The following is a 15,803-nucleotide window of genomic DNA, read 5'->3' as shown; positions in this document are numbered from 1 at the left end:
TCTCCCCACAACACACGAGACACCACTGTTCAGCCAAGTGCACGGGCCCCTCACCCCCCTCGCCCAGGGACTCTCCCTCCCGGCTCTCCTTGAAGCCTCTGCCCAGGCCTCCCGAGGCTACGCCACACAGCCTCTCGGGGAGGACTGCGCAGCCTCCTAACCGGCCTCCTGGCTTCCACCCCGGCCTCCCGCTGTCTGTTTGGCAGACAGTAGCTGCAGTCATCCTTCTAAAACATAAACATAAAATGACACATCACACTCCTGCCGACAGCCCCTAGTGACTCACCCCCTCCCTGGGAACAAGACCATGAACTTCCACTTGGCCGACTGGCAGGCAGGCAGCCCGCTGTGAGCCCCAGCCTGCGCATCCCACCTCCAGCTGCTCCCCGTCCCTCACCGCCCTCCAGGCAGTCTGGCTTCCTGCTCCGTCTCGAGCTCATCAAGCTCTTTCCTGCCGCAGGGTCTTTGCACATGCTCTTTCCTGTGCCGGGCTGCTCCATCCCTGAAACCCAGGGGGCTCATCTCCCTGCCTCAAGTCTCTGCTCAGTATCCCTGACCCCCAGTTCCAGTCGTGCCCATCACTCCCTAGCCCTCCTTTCCCTTCGTGACATTTATCACTCCTCTATATGTTTAACTGGTGGCTTTGTTTTTTAGAGCAGTCTCAGGTTCTCAGAAAGCACAGGGTTCCCATGGGCCTGTGCCACCCACACGCATGGCCTCCCCTACCACCAGTACACCCTGCCTAGCATGGTGCATTCTTTATGGTCAATGCACCTGCACTGACAACACTGTCCCCCCCAGGTCCACGGGTCACTTCAGGTCCACGCATGGTGCGGCACATCCCACAGGTTTTGACAAGTGCAAGATGACAAGTACCCACCACTATAGAGTCATACGGGGCGGCTGCCCTGCCCTTAAGGCCTCTGCCTTCTGCCCATCCGTCCCCAGCCCCCTGCAGACCCCCACCCCGAGCTTTCTGCTGTCTCCGTGGCTCTGTCTGGGCCAGGATGCTGCAGGCCCGCAGCCCCACTGTGCTCCCTTTTCACACTGGCTCCCTTCACTCAGGGAGATGCCGCGAAGGCTCCACTGTCTTCTCGCTCATCTGCTTTGCGCACCCACTGATATTCCACGTCTGGATCTACCCAGGCACCTGCTGGGGAACATCACAATTGCTTCTAAATTAGATCCTCGACCCTCACAGCACAAGAGCAGTCAAAGCCCTGGTGAGCTCTATAGGAGAGGAAACTCTTCCTGGTTGAACCCAGTTTTCCCTGAATTTGTCTGGGTGCCACCTCCCACTTCCCGGGTGCCACAGGAAATCATCCTATGAGGACAAGCCCCTCCCGGCTGGGGCGGCCCACACAGGCTTCTCCTGGGACTGAGAGCCCTAGGGCAGAGTAGGGGGCACTCACGTGTGGGGAGGTGCTGAGTGTGGAGATCTGGGGAGCATAAACCCACCTGGGGTAGGGACCCCCAGAGGAGCAATGGAAACCCTACTGGGGAGCTGACTGGTGCCCCCTGAGCCCAGCCATGGGGCCCTGGGCAAACCACTTCCCGCCTCCACCTCTCAGGCCCCCTGTGGGATGAGGGGCTTGGGCAAGGCTGGTGCCTGCAGCCCAGAGCTTCTGAGGCCTTCGGGTGGGTCCTGGCACAGACTTTCAGGATTCAGAACGTCTGACGCCTGTGACCCCCAGCTGGGAGCCTCTAAGGACATTTCCCACACACAGATCCATGGGAAAAAAACACTCCACAAACAGGGGAAAATATGTGCACATCACAGATCTGACAAGGATCTGGGATCCTGGATAAAGAACTAAAAACTCAACAATGAAGAGACGATCATGCCATTAAAAACTGCTCAAGGGACATGAAAGGACATTTGTCCAAGAAGAAACGCTACATGCAAGGAGCACGGGACAAGATGCTCAACGTCGCTCCCAGTCAGGGAGCAGCAAGAGAAACCCTCGGCGAGACGCCCACGAGCATGGCTGTGATCAACCCCCTCGGCGGCGGCGGCGGAGCAGTCGGGGCCCTCGAACCCCACTGGTGGGAACGTACAATGGTGCGGCTAAACATAGTCACGGCATGACCCAGCAATCCGCTCCTAGGAACATACCCAAGAGAAAGGAAAACTTGCGGCCACACAGAAGCGCGTCCACAGATGCTCTCAGAAGCAGTCCTAACAAGCAAAAAGAGGGAGCAACCCAAACACCCACCAGGGGTGAAGGGGTACACAGAAGGCGGTATATCCATGGTATCCGTGCAAACGACTGCGATCTGGCCATACCAAGGAAGGAAGTCGCTACGTGCTACACACGGATGAACCTGAAGCACAAACGAACTGAAAGAAGCCATCGCAAAAGGCTCACAGGACGTCCAGCAGAGGCACATTCGCAGAGGCTGGGGATAATCTGGTGTGGCCAGGAGCTGAAGGCGGGGCAGGGCGTGGGCCTTGACAAGGAAATGCTGATGGATACAGGTGATTCCCAAGTGATGGAAACATTCAGGAATTAGCGGCCATGGTTGCGCAACTTGTATGCATACTGAAAGCCGCTGAACTGAACATGTTAAAGGCGTCCATATTACAGTATACGGGTTTCAGCTCAGCTTTTTTTTTTTTTTTTTTTTTTTTTTTTGACAGGCAGAGTGGACAGTGAGAGAGAGAGACAGAGAGAAAGGTCTTCCTTTTGCCATTGGTTCACCCTCCAATGGCTGCCGTGGCCGGCGCACCACACTGATCTGAAGCCAGGAGCCAGGTGCTTCTCCTGGTCTCCCATGCGGGTGCAGGGCCCAAGCACTTGGGCCATCCTCCACTGCACTCCCGGGCCACAGCAGAGAGCTGGACTGGAAGAGGGGCAACCGGGATAGAATCCGGCGCCCCGACCGGGACTAGAACCCGGTGTGCCGGCACCACAGGCGGAGGACTAGCCTATTGAGCCGTGGCGCCAGCCTCAGCTCAGTTTTAAAGTTGCATTTATATAAATGTATTTGCAGCTTCTTTGAGGGATGGCTGAGTCCATCTCTGGAGAGCCTGGAGCATCTGCAACCCAGAGATCAAGGGTGTGGCTGCAGAAAAAGCAACGCTAGGGTCTACTTGGAAAGTTCCCAACTGCAACTAGTGGTGTCTCATTCTTAATCTCAGCCTTCGTAGTGAACGCAACCAGAGGACCAAAAACTCATTTATCTGGACACTTAGTGTATTTCTTGCTATGTATACTGTATTTCAATCAAATGCTTTAAAATAAATAAACAATAAATTAAAAAAAAAAGACTCTCAATGGAAAAAGATGGGACAATCTGAGCACCACTGAGAATGACTGGCAGTGAAACCCGTCAAACTTATAAAAATCCACAACAATAACAAAAATCTACATCCAAGAATGCTAAGAGGCCTACAAATAACCACGTTACTGCAGGCACTGTGGATTCTGCACGAGCTGCCTGTAAATGAGGGAGCCGGTGCAGCCACTCTGCAACACGACTTCTTAACTGTAGGACTGTGGGTCACACGCCCTGGGGTGGAGCAACTCTGCTCCCAGCCACAGACCTGGGGGGCTGCGTGCTCACCTGGGGACATGCATAAGAAGCTAATGAGCAGCACCCTCCAAAACTGCCACCAATCAGAAACAACCCATGTCAGTGGCAGGCTGGATCCATGACTCGTGGGCTATCCACAAGGTGATTTCATGGAAAACTGGCAGAACCTTCTTTCCCGGTATCTGTGGATGCCAAGTCCCTCGAACAAAACGACATAGTATTTGTGTATAACCTAAGCACATCCCCCCATGCACTTCATTTTTTAAAAAAGACTTATTTAGTTTTATTATTTGAGAGGCAGAGTGAGAGGGACACGAGGAGAAACAAAGAGAGAGGTCTTCCATCTGCAGGTTCACTCCTCAAATGGCCGCAATAGCCTGGGCTGGAGCAGGCTAAAGCCAAGAGCCAGGAGCTCCATCTGGGTGTCCCACACGGGCGGCAGGGACCCAGGTACTTGGGCCATCATCTGCTGCCTCCCAGCACATTAGCAGGAAGCTGGACTGGAAGCAGAGTAACAGGGACTCAAACCAGGTACTCTGACACGGGACACAGATGTTCCAGGCGGTGAACTTAACCTGCTGTGCCCCAACACCAGCCCACCCTCCCATGCCCTTCAAATCATCTCCAGATTCCTATAACACTTAATACCATGTAAATGCTGTGTAAACAGCTGTTACGCTCTGCTGTCCATGGGAAAATGACAAGGAAAATCATCTGTATGTGTTCGGTACAGACTCAATTTTAAAAAAAGATTTCTTTATTTGAATGTCAGAATTAGAGAGAGAGAGAGAGAGAGAGCGATCTTCCATCTTCTGGTTCACTCCCCAAATGGCCACAATGGCCAGACCAAAGTCAGGAGCCAGGAGTTTCATCCAGGTCTCCCAGGTGGGTGCAGGGGCCAAGGACTCAGGCCACCCTCTACTGCTTTCCCACGCACATTAGCCGGCAGCTGGATTGGAAGTGGAGCAGCTGGGACTTCAACTAGCACCCACATGGGATGCCGGCACTGCAGGTGGCAGCTTTACTCACTATGCCACACCACTGGGCCTGAGACTCAATTTTATTTTACAAATAATTTTTATTCACATGGATTGAACCCATGCATATGGAACCTATGGATACCATGGAGCAACTGCACATGTAAAGAAAAATGCAGGGGCCAGCGCTGTGGCGTAGCAGGTAAAGCTGCCGTCTGCAGTGCCACCATCCCATATGGACACCAGTTTGAGTCTAGGTTGCTCCACTTCTGACCCAGCTCTCTGCTATGGCCTGGGAAAGCAGTAGAAGATGGCCCAAGTGCTTGGGCCCCTGAACCTGCGTGGGAGACCTGGAAGAAGCTCCTGGCTCCCGGCTTCGGATTGGCTCAGTTCTGGCCATTGTGACCATTTGGGGAGTGAACTAGCGAATGGAAGACTCTCTCTCTCTCCTCTCTTTCTTTCTCTCTCTCTCTCCCTCTCCCTCTCCCTCTACTTCTCTGTAATTCTGCCTTTCAAATAAATAAATAAATCTTAAAAAAGAAAGTCAGGAAAAAAGAAAGAAAAGAAAAATGCGAGGAGGGCCAGGGCTGAGTGCAGCAGAGGACAGCAGGCCTGGCTCCTGGCTCCAGCCTGGCTCAGCACTGACCATTGCAGCCACTTGGGAAGTGAACCAGCAGGCAGAAGGGATCTTTCTCTGTCTCCAACACTGCCTTTCAAATAAAAAAAAAATTTTAAAAGCAAGCAAAATGAAAGGACTGCTGCTACAAATAGCACCCTGGATGTAGGCAAAGAGAAAAGACGCCAGGCTGGGGAGGATCTGTCTAGAGGTTAAGAAGACGCTGGCTGAGATGCCCGTAGCTCGTATCACAGCGCCTGCTGGAAGCCTCACCTCCACTTCTGATCCAGCTTCCTGCTAACGTGCACCCTGGGAGGCAGCAGTGAGGGCTCAAGGACTTGGGTTCCTACCTCCCACATGGGAGGCCTGGGCAGAGTTCCCAGCTCCTGGCTTCAGCCTGGCCCAGCTCCTGCTGTTGTGGTACTGGGGGGATGGAAGAGACCTCCCTCCCTCCCTCCCTCCCTCTCTCCCTCCCTCCCCCTCTCCCTCTCTCCATCTTTCCCTCTCTTTGCCTTTCAAATAAATTAAGTAAACATTTAAAAAAAAAAAAAAGCCAGACTTTAAAGAATACACAATTCCATTAGTTACAAATTGAAACAGAGACAGACTGGTTTTGAATGCAGACTTACCTAGTAACACAGCATCAGAGAGCCCTAATTATTGAGAATAAGGGGGGGGTGTCTCTAGGGAAGGGAGGGGCTGGTGCCAGGGAAGGGTCTTTGGGAGCTGTCGCCATGCTCCTTTTTCTTTACCTAGATGGTGGTGACTCGGGGGCTGGCTTTGTAGTAGCTGGTTAACATGTATGGATCTAGGAGCTGACGCTGTGGCACAGCGGGTTAAAGCCCCGGCCTGCAGTGCTGGCATCCCATATGGGCTCCAGTTTGAGTCCTGGCTGCTCCACTTCCAATCCAGCTCTCTGCTATGGTCTTGGGAAAGCAATAAAAGATGGCTGAAGTGCTTGGGCCCTTGCATCCAAGTGAGAGACCTGGAAGAAGCTCCTGGCTCCTGCCTCCTGGCTCCTGGCTTCAGATCAGCCCAGCTCTGGCTGTTGCAGCCATCTGGGGAGTGAACCAGCAGATGGAAGACCTAACAAAATGATCAAGACCAAGCAGGTGGCCAGATGACCCGATGGCCCCGCCTCTGCTCCCAAAGGCCACACCTCCCCACGGCCGGGCCTCTCTGCACCTGCTGGCCTTGCTAGCTCCTGCCCCAAATTCACAGAAATATTCCCCACATTCTGCCAAGGGGCACGGCCCCTCCTGAGCACAGCCCAAGGAGGAGGAGGGCGACACCAGACATGGGCTCCAAACAGCTCCGGCCTCCACTGGCTCTGCCCGGCTCAGCAAGGGCTCAGAAGTCTGGAGTCCCCCCCACACACACACCGGGGAGGGGCGGAAAGCAAGTGGGCCTCGGGGCCCACAGCTACCTCAGGCCTCACAGACCCCGTAGCCACCACCCAAGCCCCCCAGGCAGCAGTCATGTGGTGTGGCTTCTAGCCAGGCCTGTCTTGGGCCCATTTGGCAGGAAGGAAGCCCCGCTGTGATCTGCCAGCCCTGTTGGTGAGTACCAATGACAAGTGGGGCTGGGAAGGGAGGCAGAGCCTGGGAGGCCTCTGGCCAGAGGCGCCCCACCTGGGGCAGGGCCAAGTGGGGCTGGTGACAGGCGGCCAGTCACCCAACACCCACGGAGCAAGTGGGGATGTCTGATGGAGGTGCTGATATAGGGGTGTCACCAGATACCCTGCTGTGGGTGGGGCTGGGTGGGGCTGGGGGAGGGGAGGAAGCAGGGCGGGGGGGCAGGGCCACACTGAAACCCTCACTGGAATCCTAACACTGGCCCACGCTCACCGACGACCTCGTCCGAGAGCTGTCTGTGGCCTCAGTGTAGCCGTCTGAAAGTGGGGTTCTGTGAAGGAGAGGGGGCAGGGCTGGTGCCCAGCACGCAGCACCAGCATGCACTCCACAAATACCAGCCATCGGGAGGGAAGCCGGGGCTGCTGGGGGACCCAGAGGGCAGCCAAATGCTGCAAACATCCCCCCAACCCCCACTCCTGCCACCAACCAGGAGCTCCAGGGCCAAGGGCAAAACGTGCTCCCCTGCTCGGCTGGAGCGTTGCACAGTCAATACGTCCTCACACACGAGACACACGAGAGGCAAACCGTGAGCCGGCAATTATGAAAACAAAGTCTCCACCCGGCAGGGGCTCCCCCCGGCCCCCTCCCCGGCTGGGCTACCTCAAGCAAGCCATTTCACCCCTGCCAACCTCCACTTCCTCTCCTGTGAATGGCAATCAATAAATACCATGCTCCTAGCTTGCGGCAAGGCTTGAAGCAGAGGACGGACGTGCAAGTAGAGGAGGCGCTGGCAGCGGGCGCCCATCTCCCAGCAGCCGTGGGCGCCCATCTCCCAGCTGCCCCTTCTCCCAGGAGCAGCCCTCGGCTTGCAGGAGCTGCCTCACCTAGAGACTCGGGGGAGGCTGTGCCCTTCCCTGGCAGTCACCTGCGGCCAATGGCCCAGTGGGGAGGGGGTACCCCGCTCCCAGGAAGGAGAGCCTTGTGCTGCCCACGGGTCACTCTCCAGGCTCCAGCCGGCAGCACACAAGCATGCCTGCAGTGCGTCATTTGCCCAGGAATCCTGTGGCAGGAACTGGCCCGGGACAGGAAGTACTCTGTAAACTCCGAGGCAGCGTGCGTGAGCATGGGGTCCATTGTGTTTTTCAGGAAGCACTGCAAGGAGAGGAACCAGCAACGCTGAAGGAGGAGGAGGCCTGCTCCGTAGGCAGAGAAGGGGGACAGTCACACCGCCTGCCTAAGCCCAGCCCTGCCTTTGTGGAAGTCGCGGGCAGCTAAGGGAGACGGTAACAGGGAAACGTGACATGAAGGATGGTAAGGCGGGGCTGGGGATGGAGCACAGTGGGGCTATTTCAGATGAGGGGGTCCGAAAAGGCCTCTGAGAGTGAAAGAGAGCAGAGATGTGAGCATCAGGAGCCATGCGTCATCGGGGAAGGGGATTCCTGGCACAGGGGGGTGGCAGTGCAAAGGCCCTGAGGCAGAGCGTCTGCTGTGCCGAGGAAGGGCTGGGAGGCCCGAGGGAGCGGGCAGCCAGATCCCACGGAGCCTTGTGGGCTGTAACAGTGCTCTGCAGAGGGCCCTGGGTTTCATTCTGAAGAGTTCGGAGCCGAGGAAGGATGGGATCTGATTCGGGTTTTACAAGGGTCTGTCTGGTGGCTGGGCCCAGGAGGGGACAGGGAGAGACGGCAGCACGCATCCTGGGGAGAAGCTGCAGAGGCCAAGGAGAAGGCAGCGGGGGAGGGGGGGTGGAGGTGGCGAGGGAGGGGGGAGACATGGAGGGGTTGCCAGGCAGGTGAGTCCCTCTGCTGGTTTACTGGGAGGACAGGAACATGCCAAACCGCACCCATGGACAGTCACCGGCTCTCCCCACTGGATGGAACGCTAAGGAATGAGACAAAGGTGCAGAGGAAGCCTAGGGATTGAGACTATGCTATATCAACTGGGTGGGCCTCATTTACATACTGATTTACATTGTAAACAAAACAAAACCCAGTCTGTGACCACAGGTGAGGTGCCCACCATGGAGTGGGTGTTCAATGACAGGAAGGACTGACTGTTTAGGCATGAGGACGGTGTTGTGATCCTGTTAGAAAAAGCCACTATCTTTTAGAGATTCCCCCCCACCCTTGGGTACCAAAATCCACTGATGCTCAAGTGCTTTACAGAAACTGGCCAAATATTTGAGTAGAGTCCATGACATACTCCTGTGTACTTTGTCACCTCTAGATTACTTAGAGCACCTCGCACAATATAAATGCTTTGTAAAGAGTTGCTACACTGTATTGTTTAGGGAATGAGAAGGAAAACCACGCTGCCCAGGTGCAGTACACACTCCGTGCTTTTTGAAAAGCTTATGATCCCCAGTCGAATCTGTGGATGTGGATCCCAGATACAGAGGGCCAGCTGGTCGCTCCACACACCTAGGACGTAAGGCTGCCTAACCCTTGGATGACTGCTTCACAGGGGGACAGGATGGGGGGGCATACCTGAGCTAGCGGGGGATGCAGTGGTTCACCCGCCACTTTCTCTACCTCTGGGGCTGCTTTTACTTTCCCATAGGAAGTCTGCAAAGAAAGAGAGCAGGAGCCGGCACCGTGGCTCACTTGGTTAATCCTCCGCCTGTGGCGCCAGCATCCCATATGGGTGCCGGTTCTAGTCCCGGTTGCTCCTCTTCCAGTCCAGCTCTCTGCTGTGGCCCGGGAAAGCATTGGAGGATGGCCCAAGTGCTTGGGCCCCTGCACCGCATGGGAGACCAGGAGGAAGCACCACCTGGCTCCTGGCTTTGGATCAGTGCAGCACCAGCTGTAGTGGCCATTTGGGGGGTGAACCAACGAAAGGAAGACCTTTCTCTCTGTCTCTCTCTCTCTCAATGTCTGTAACTCTACCTGTCAAAAAAAAAAAAAAAAAAAAAGAGGAAGCAGAGCAAGGGAGGTGACTGGTGACACAATGCCCTCAGTGAGGTACTGAAGGTACTGTCAGGGCTGGGACCCCAGCCTGGACCCCCGGCCCTCCTGCCCCATCTTGGCCTCCTTGCAACTGGTCAAGGTGGACCTAGGCAGGCCCCGGATGGGACACGGGGCCCCAGGGAAAGTCAGGGATGCTGGATCTCTCTCCACCAGGACCGGTGAGAAGGAGCAGGTGCCACGTGCCCCAGGAGATCCAACAAGGCAGACAGTTTAAACTGTCCGGGGCCAGCAACCCAGGCTATGTGGCCCCGGCCCCCTGGCCACAACCTCCCTGTGTGCCTGCACACGTTTCCACTCCAGCCTTCCCACCCTTGTCCCAGCCTCTCTGATCCTGGCCATTCTCTGCTCCCAGATCTGCCTCCTGCAGAAGCCCCCAGCCCCAGTCTTCCGGGGATGCCTGCCCCATTCTCTGAGAGGGGCGACCTCTGCAACCCTTGACCAGAGGGTAGCAGCACGGCCTCAGGAGCCAGGCTGCACGGCGGTGGAGCCTGGCTCGGCTGCTTGCTCTTTGTGGGAGCTCCGGCAAGTCACTTAACCTCAGTTGGCCCATCTGTAAAATGGGAGTGACCCCATGAGCTTACGGAGAGGACTAAATACGACAACTCAGACGAGTACCTGCAAATGTGAGTGGATCCCTGGCCCCAGAACACGTGTGCCAGCGACAGGCAATCACCACTCGCTGCCTACTGAGCTTAGCCAGGGCCCCTCAGACATCCCTGAGCCCCTTCCTTCCCACCAGGTTTTGTCCACCACAGGTTTGGGAGGAAGAAGGGGAAGAGACATCAGCCCCCAAGCGGAACAGTTTAAAACCAGTCACAAATATAAAAACCCTTCAACCCACGTGGCAGCATATGACTCAAATGCCATCAAATTCAGGAGAATGCAATTTACAAGCTCCCATTTTTTTTTTTTTTTTCGATTTCTAAGAAAAGCACTGCAGGTGTTATCGAATGCAGCTATGGTTTGTTTATGAGTAACGATGTTTGCTGCAGAAAAGGCAAATGGCTACGAAAGGGGAAACCAGCGCCGTTGTTCCTAGCGGTCGGCGTGTCCACACCGCCCCGGGGTAAGCGCTGAGAACATCACGTGTGCAGCCTTCCATGCGTCTGCACGCACATATGTGTCCAGGGGGACACAGATACACACATGGGTTCTGAACACTGGGTCACCCTAAACACGCTGTCCTACAAAGCCACCCACTGTCACCCATCAACCCGCCGCGACCATATTGCCACACCAGTACCCAGGTCTGCCCTGAGTCTCAGGCCCTCAAGCTCCCAAGACAGTGCCTGGCACACGGCAGACACATGGCCATCACCAAGCACGAGGCCTAAAGTCACGATGGGCACTGGTCCTGGGTGCGCCCCCAGCCCTCCAGCAGACACCTGGCTGATTGTTCCTTTTTTTCCTTCCCCCTCACCCCAAGATGTATGATTTGAAAGGCAGAGTCACAGAGAGAGAGGGAGATCTTCCATCTGCTGGTTCACTCCCCAAATGGCTGGAATGGCTAGGGCTGGGCCAGGAGGAAGCCAGGAGCTTCATCTGGGTCTCCTATGTGGGTGCAAGGGCCCAAGCACTGCTTTCAGGCCATTCACAGGGAGCTGGATCAGAAGTGGAGCAGCCGGCACTTGGACCAGTGCCCGTGTGGAATGCCAGCATCGCAGGCCGCAGCTTTACCCACGGTACCATGACGCCCACCAGCCCCTGATCTGCATTTCTAAGAAGGCCGTACCCATGGTTCTCCCCTCTGATGGGAGAGTCCCAGTTCCCACACCCGCTGCCCGCTAAGAGCCTTATTACGGTGAGGATTTTTATTTCTCGATTGGATTAACCTCATTCGGTGATGCCATCCTTGATCGCCAAATCTCCCTTTGTCCCACGGGAATCGGGACCGTCTTCACTCCTTCTCAGCAGCACCAGGAAGCCAAAGTGCACAAAGGCAGAGCTACTCCCTGGACGGCACAGACACCGGGCACGGATGCACACTCTGAAACATCCGACTCTAACACCGGACATGTTAACATTTTAGAACTGGCAGCTTCCAACAAGCACGCAAGATAGCAAGGAAAGAAGGCTAGGACCTCCCGCACTCTGCCTCCGCCTCTCCCTCCACCCCTCCCCTTCGCGGCCTTAAGCAGCCACGCTGCATCAGTCAAGGTTCAACTTGAGTTTCAGGTAAGTGACAATTTTTGTTTTTTAGTACAAGTATAACTTGTGCAGTATGTAGGTCATACTTATACTGAAAAGCAATAAAAACAAACAGATGGCTTAGCTGAAATTTAAATTTAACTAGGCTGCCTGCATTTTACCTGGCAGGCCTACCTGAGCCACCACACAGCATGCTAAAACCAAATACTCAAAAAAAATTCTATTTATTTATTTTTATTTACTTGAAAGGCAAACACAGAGAGAGAAAAACAGAGATCTTTTTTAAAAAAAAATTTATTTATTTATTTGGAAGTCGGGGTTACAGAGAGGGAGAAAGAGAGAGGTCTTTCATCTGCTGGTTCACTCCCCAGATGGCTGCAAGGGCTAGGGCTGAGCCAGGCCAAAGCCAGGAGCCAGGAGCTTCACCTGGGTCTCCCACATGGGTGACAGAGCCCAAACACCTAGGCCATCTTCCAATACTTTTCCCAGGCCATTAGCAGGGAGCTGCATCAGAAGTGGAGCAGCCAGGACACGAACAGACCCGTATGGAATGGCAGCACCGCGGGTGGCAGCTTTAACCTCTACACCATAGCACCAGCCGCGGCAGATATTCTAACCTCTGGTTCTCTTCCCAAATGCCCACAACAATCACTTCTCGGCCTTTTGGCTAAGATCAAGGGTAGTACCAAATGCCCATAACAGCCGAGGCTAGGTCAGGCCAAAGCCAGGAGCCGGGAATTCGATTCTGGTCTGCCATGTGGCTGGCAGGGGCCCAAGTACTTGAGCCATCACCGGCTGCCCCCCGAGTGTGCATTAGCGGGAAGCTAGACTTCGAAGTGGAGCCAGGCCCTCTGACATAGGCTATAAGCATCTTAACCACTGCCCAAACACCTGCCTGGTGATTTTTAAAGAGCAGGTGTGGACTCCTCTTTGGCCCAGTCTTCAGGCATCCTGCGGTGCCCGCCCCCTCAGCGGGCCGTGAAAGGGTTCCCTACCCCCGGCGTAGCAGCACCTTCTCAACAGTGCACAGCGAGCAGGCAGAGAGAAGCCTGAGAGCACAGCCAAGCAGCCGTGCCCCCGTCCGGCACACTCACTCCCCCCACATGCGGGCCACTTGCTTTCCAGACAAGACCCCTCCCCAGAAGAAATTGGTGCGCACCCCCAGCCCCATGTCCCCCCACCGTCTCAGGCCCACTACCCTGCCCCCTGCTGCTGGGCGGTGGAGGTGCAAGCTCCTGAATGGGTCCCTCGCCTCCCGATGGCTGTGCCTACACAAGTACAGCCGAGGGCTACTCTGGCCAGGCCCCGGGATTCGGGACACAGGACACAGACTCTGCGCCCAGACATCACAGCTCCGGGAGACACAACCACAAGTGCAGAGGATACTGGGTTGGGGGGTAGGTGCCCAGGGGAAACAAGCAGCTGGGCGGGGGAAGGGGGTCATGGTTGAGGCTCTCAGCCCAAGCTGGGGAAGCTTCTGGAAGGAAGAGACACGTCCCTGGACTCCTGGGGGAGGAGGAGGGGGTGGAAGAGGTGGCTATGCAAAGGGCATCAGAGCAGCTGGGGGCGGGGGGGAGGTGGGAAGGGAGGGGCAGCCGCACGCTGGGGAGACCACAGGGCTACCCAAGGCGACAGGGCTGGGAAAGAGCTCTGCCTATGTCCATGTGCTTCTCAGGCCTCGTGCCCAGTCTGGAACCCTCGGGGGCAGGCTTCTCCTCTGGCCTGGGTCTGCTCCCCATGCAACAGTGTCACTCCACTGGCTCCAGCCTTGCTATGCGCACCCCAGAGACTGCGCACGGCCTGGCTTGTGCAGGCTCCCTGACGCCGGCTCGAATTCCCCTCCTAAGGGCTGGGACAGTGGCAGAGATCCCTGGCCTGAACATGGCACCCCGAGAAGGCGGCCACCCAGTGCCTGCTGAGAGCCACGCCTCCACTTCAGGCCTCCCCCCAGCTTGGACCAGGCCTGGGCAATCCAGCCAGGGGCCCAACAAGACCCACTGGAGAGGCCAGCACTGTGGCGTAGCAGGTTAAGTCACTGCCTGTGACACCAGGATCCCATACGGACACTGGTTCGAGTCCTGGCTGCTCCACTTGATCCATCTCCCTGTTTATGTGCCTGGAACAGCAGTGGAGGGTGGCCCAAGTGCTTGGGCCCCTGCACCCATGTGGGAGACCGGGAGGAAGCTCCTGGCTCCTGGCTTCCATCCGGCCCAGCTCCGGCCGTTGCGGCCATCTGGGGAGTGAACCAGCAGATGGAAGAGCTCTCTCTGTCTCTCCCTCTCTCAGTGTAACTCTGACTTTCAAATAAATGAATGTTGACTAGAGTGAGAGAGAGAGAGAGAGAGAGATTTAAAGAAAAAATAGCCCCACTGGAGCAACACTTCTTATCTCAGGGAGCCAAAGCAGCCCGCGTTGGCTTCTGCTTCCTGGCCTGGGAAGGGCCTCGTGGAGCTGTGTCCAGCAGCTCTTGGTCCTCAGGGGTGGACGGAGAGCCCCCCTCCTTCCAGCTGCCCTCTGTTTTGCCAACTTCACGTTCATGCATTCAGTCCACATTTACTTGGTGCCTCCCCTTGCGCAGGGGCAGGGGCAATGACAGACAGGGATCAGAGCACTTCTGGTCCACAGGGCAATGGACAAGACAGAAATACCCAAGCCAGAGGCACACGGGGTCCAGGAGGCCGGGGCAGGTGGTGAGGAGCTCACGGGGGCATCAGAAGAGCTGTACTGGGGGGACTTGTGGGTAGTGACCTGCACCTGTGCTGGGAAGGCCAGGACGGGGGACAGAACCTCCAAAATCCCTGCCACACTGCCCCGGGTTTGCACCCGGCTGTGCCAGGTGCCGGGGGCAATGCAGGCTATTTATGGTTGCACCTAGAAAAAAAGCAGCCACATGTGTCACTGCCCTGGAGGGCAGAGCTGGGCTGTGGGGGGCAGGGAGCAGCTGGGGCTTGAAGCTGGGCCTGGCCAGTGTAGCCTCCAAACCCTAACGACCCTTTTTACCTTTTCACAGCCTGCTGCAAGGTGAAAGCAGGGAAGGGGGGGGGGGTGGCTCCAGCAGGCAGCAAGGGAGCTGAGGTTTGCAGGGGAGGGCAGTGCCCCACACCGGTGCTCCTGCCCTACCTGCCGGCCCTTGAGCATCCTCTCCCTCCCACTGCCTCCTCCCTGCTCCCCTGCTCACCCCCAGCTGTGGGGGAAGGGGTGAGGGCCAGAGGAAATGCTGTAATTGTAAACCAAGCGCGCAGCAGCATCAGCCGCTGTTTCTCCCCAGCCCACTCTGATCCGCAAATAGCCACGCACCAGGCTGGCGCAGCCCGCCCACCCCTGCCCGACACCTGGACACCGGGGCCCCACTGCACCTTCCCAAGGAACCCATTTCCTGCGCCCCCCCCCCCATCAAGGTGAAGGCCTCGCCAGCTCCGTCTCCCCCGGGGACCCAGCGCAAGGGCCTCCTGGCATTGCCTGGGTGATGCCCACGAGCCGGGGCGCCTGCGAAGCTTCTCCGGCCGTGCGCCTACCGCTCTCCAGGTAACTGCCCAGTTCCCCCCAACCCCCGGCCTGGAAAAAGTCACCCTGCACCCACCAGCAACCCGCACCTGCCACCTGGGTCCCCACCCACCGCCGCCCTCTCAAGGGCCAGACCCCTACCTGGGGGCAGGAGCGCCGGGTACCATGGGCGGCGCCACGGGGCGACGCGGGGCACCTGGGCCCGGCCTCAAGCCCGGAAGGCTTCCCGGCGGAGGAGGAGGCTGGCGCGGCCGCCGCGCCGCTTCGCTCCGGGCTGTGGCGGGGCTGCGGGAAGCAGGAAGGTCAGGGGCGGGCGGAGCGCGCGGCCGAGCCGATTAGAGAGGCATTTTTAGCGAGCCAATGGCGGCGCGGCCGGGCGGCGCAGGCTGCGCAGGTGGTGGCGCCCCGGCTGCCGAGGCGGCCGCGACGGCGGAGCCCGCGCCCGGGCGGGGGAGGCGCAAGCGGGGGCGCCCAGCTCCCTCCT

General features: G+C 57.1%; 1 protein-coding gene across 1 annotated transcript in view; it reads right to left on the bottom strand.

Annotated features, from left to right (window-relative positions):
- Positions 1 to 15,533, bottom strand: part of PACSIN1 (protein kinase C and casein kinase substrate in neurons 1) — a 55,210-nt gene extending 39,677 nt beyond the window's left edge. Inside the window, exon 1 of the mRNA XM_062187457.1 lies at positions 15,461 to 15,533. The gene's annotated coding sequence lies outside the window, so the exon portion shown is untranslated. The remainder of the gene's footprint in view (positions 1 to 15,460) is intronic.
- Positions 15,534 to 15,803: the final 270 nt, after the last annotated feature.

This window comes from Lepus europaeus, chromosome 3, assembly GCF_033115175.1.
Source record: "Lepus europaeus isolate LE1 chromosome 3, mLepTim1.pri, whole genome shotgun sequence".
Lineage (NCBI taxonomy): Eukaryota > Metazoa > Chordata > Mammalia > Lagomorpha > Leporidae > Lepus > Lepus europaeus.
Note: the sequence above shows the minus strand (reverse complement) of the source record. Positions and strands in the feature narration are given on the sequence as shown.